The sequence below is a fragment of the Dioscorea cayenensis genome, chromosome 9 (genome assembly GCF_009730915.1).
Source record: "Dioscorea cayenensis subsp. rotundata cultivar TDr96_F1 chromosome 9, TDr96_F1_v2_PseudoChromosome.rev07_lg8_w22 25.fasta, whole genome shotgun sequence".
Lineage (NCBI taxonomy): Eukaryota > Viridiplantae > Streptophyta > Magnoliopsida > Dioscoreales > Dioscoreaceae > Dioscorea > Dioscorea cayenensis.
Window position 1 is genome coordinate 14,591,060 of NC_052479.1, and position 3,546 is coordinate 14,594,605.

The 3,546-nt window shown below is 43.5% G+C and overlaps 1 non-coding gene across 1 annotated transcript; it reads left to right on the plus strand.

The window, feature by feature from the left end:
- Positions 1-713: 713 nt before the first annotated feature.
- LOC120269703 lies at positions 714-820 on the plus strand. Its single transcript, XR_005539343.1, has one exon. It is a non-coding gene; the product is annotated as a small nucleolar RNA R71 (small nucleolar RNA).
- The last annotated feature ends 2,726 nt before the right edge of the window (positions 821-3,546 follow it).

The window sequence follows — 3,546 nt, forward strand, 5'->3', positions numbered from 1 at the left end:
AACTTTCCATGTAGCCTTTCGGAGAGAGACTTTGCAATTTGCCCCACTTGATTTTCAAGGTTGTGCAAAGAGGCAGTGTGATTGCGAAGTGTAGCCTCGACTGATTCAAACCGTGTATTTGCAGATTGAACAAATCTAGCCAAGTGCTTCTCTAAATTCATCATTCGGGTTTCCAAGCCTGAAATTCTGTTTTCCACTTGGGGGGCTTGTTGTTGTTGGAAACCCGGTGGCCCCATGGCCTTTTGTGGTCCTTGATTACTCCATGAAAAGTTAGGATGATTCTTCCAAACTGAATTGTAAGTATTGCCATATGGGTTCCCTTGAGGTCTCATGCCATTACCTACAAAGTCAATGTTTTCACTAAAGAAACATCACCAATCGAGATCGGGCAATCGGAGGGAGCATGTCCTCCACCACAATCGGTGCAATTGGACACGGCCGCAACTCTATTTGAAGCTATGAGATCTAGCTTCTTACTCAGACTCTCTACTTGCGACGCCAATGAGGTTACTGCATCAATTTCATGGATACCGGCCACCTTTTTCTTCTCTCTAGGATTCCATTGGTAACTATTTAACCCTATTTACTCAATTAATTGACGAGCCTCATCGGGGGTTTTGCTACCTAAGGTAACTCCTGCTGCCGCATCCAAGAGTTGCCTTGTACTCGGGTTCAAACCATTGTAGAAGGTTTGAACAATCATCCACTCCGGGAATCCGTATTGCGAACACTTTCTAAGGAGCTCCTTGAACCTTTCCCATGTCTCAAATAGAGACTCCAATTCCAACTGAACAAAGGACGAGATCTCATTCCTAAGCTTTGCTGATTTTCTGAGAGAGAAAAAACAGGCTAGAAAAGCTTCTACCATCTCCTCCAATGTAGTGATTGATGCTCTAGGTAATGAGTGTAGCCACTACTTCGCTTTGCACTTCAAGGAAAATGGGAAGGCTCTCAATTTGATGGCATCATCCGTAACTCCATTTATCTTCAGCATGTCGCACACCTCGAGAAAGCTCTCTATATGACTATTTGGATCCTCATCGACCAAACCGTTGAATTGTGCGGACTGCTGCAACATATGGATGAATGCCTGCTTTAGCTCAAAGTTCTGAGCTGTAATCGGAGGACGCACAATACTTGATTGTGTCCCCAACACTGAAGGTCTGGTATAGTCGGATAGGGTTCGTTGTTGCTTATTCTGTCCAGCCATGTTTTCAGATTCCTTTCCTTCCAAATCAGCTGAATTATGCTATTCTTCCACAGGTTCTTTCCCTTTTTTTCTAAGTGTACGTTCAAGCTCAGGGTCTCCTTCAATCAATATTGATGGATTCCCTCGGGTCATAACCTTGAGCTGCAGCAAAAAGAAAGAAAAAGAAAATCAGAATGATGATAGAATGAGAAGATATGAAACAGAATGTATGGTGAAATAGCTAAGAAAACAAAGTGCAAAGTATCTCTAAACGCATATTCCCCAGCAACGGCGCCAAAAACTTGACAAGGTCCCCTTGAATATATCCCGGAAGTGCACGGGTTTGTCGAAGTAATAATCTCGGGTGAGCGGGTATTGAATCCACGGGGAGTAGGGAATAAAAATACTTAATTCGATTCTTAGCTATGTGAAGGATCAATGATAATGAGTGTGATAATGATTCAATTCTCAACAATAAAAGCAATAAGAAAGGGAGCAAAAGTAAAGAAGGGGGTAAGGCAATCGATAAAGTTGGGGTACCCGGATAATGCTCCACCTAGGATAATTGTTTCAAGTGCAAGAACCCTCTATTATGCTTCCTAATCAATGCAATGGTGAGTCGTGGAAATCCTTAATTACATAGTACCAAATCTAAGGTCAACTTTGCCTAACTCTATACATGTCCCGAAAGAGAAATCGAACAATCTCAACACCCAGCACTCGCATAGAGTTGCAATAAGCTCTACGGATTCCAAGTGATAAATCTCTTCCTAATTATTGACCTAACCCTTTGGTCCAGGTGTAAGGTCCCTAACCACAGTTAAGCCCTAGATACTAAGATCACCTCAACGCTTCACTCCATTGCACGCGGAACTAAGCCCCAACGGAAGTTCATCTCTTAGACCATTCACTCTATTATAGCCGCAAAGAACTCGAGGAACGGAGGTAGAATCTATCACACCGGAGTGGAAAGGGGACGCTCCTGTATCTCTCAACTCACCCTCTCAACCCTCTCCAACCAAGCTTTGTCTAACGCTCATGGTGTGTCACTCACTCACAAGGTTACCAACAAGAACTCTCAACCCTAGTGTCACTCTAGGGGAAATATTCATACAATCAAGCATTCAAGGTTGGAACTCACAATAAACATCAATTTATTGAAAGCATAATAAAGAGGTTCAAAGAAAAAAATACATCCTAGGGTTCACAATACCTGAGTACCCACTAGGGGTTTTTCTCTCCATGGAGCTAAGTAAAATCAAAGAAATAGAATGTAAAAGCAATAAATCCATAAGGAAACCGCCTCAAAAGTCGTGTCGATATTCTTGTGGAAAGTCCTATACGCATCGTCCAAGGATTCCCTCGTCCGGTATAGGATACGCCTCGACGGAAGCTCCCATACCAACCTTCTTCCTAAGGAATGACGATGTCAGAGCCGTAGAACCTCTCCAAAACCTTGGCCAATACCCCTCGAAACCCTAGCCGAAGCCCTCTCTCAAGTTGGGGAAAAGATGGAGAAAAGAATACCAAAATTGGGAATGAATCGGCTTTAAATAGGGCTGGTATCGGGCGACTACACGGGCGTGGATGCTCCACGTGCCCGTGCGGAATTTCTACACGGGCATGGATAATTTCCACACGCCCATGTGGATTCTCTGTTTCTCTGGTTTCTCGGCCGGCTATGAACAGTCTTTTGCTACAGATACATGTCTTGCCTGCATTTGCTGCAGCTCTACTACGATGATTCGACCGAATAGCTTCCCAATTCCATACTTTCATCGGGGTAACACAAAGCGGGCACGTCAGTCGTGGATCACTTTTGCTTCTTCAATGGTGTACACGTCGTGAAATTCTAGTTCTATGTGCATAGTCGGAATGCTCAGGTGATTGCCTTTGTGCCCCTCAAAATGGATGTGCCAACTCGAATCGAGGATGTTGGCACACTCTAGCATCTACATCGACCTATGTCTTGCGTTTGAACCTTAGTAAGATTTCCTCCAAAATTAGTGCATTGTGATCCACATTGGCCTATTTCCATCATACTCGGCCTCACAACCCTACATGCATAAAAGTAACATAAGAAACACACATATTAGTGTCAAAACCCGAGAAAAGTAATGCTCAACATAAGGAATGAACGCTTCACATTCGTATCACACAAGCACTTATCACTATCTCATGGGATGTGTAAAAGCTACCACCCCAGTAGAAAGAGCTACCACCTCCAAAGTGTGAAAGCCACCTTAGCGGCCGCTTTGGAAAGGGCTACCTTAGAGGATGTGTGAAGCTACTACCCTTTTTGAATTTTTGTTACCTTTTGTAGATAAATAAGTCCCTTATACGTAGAACTTTGAGGA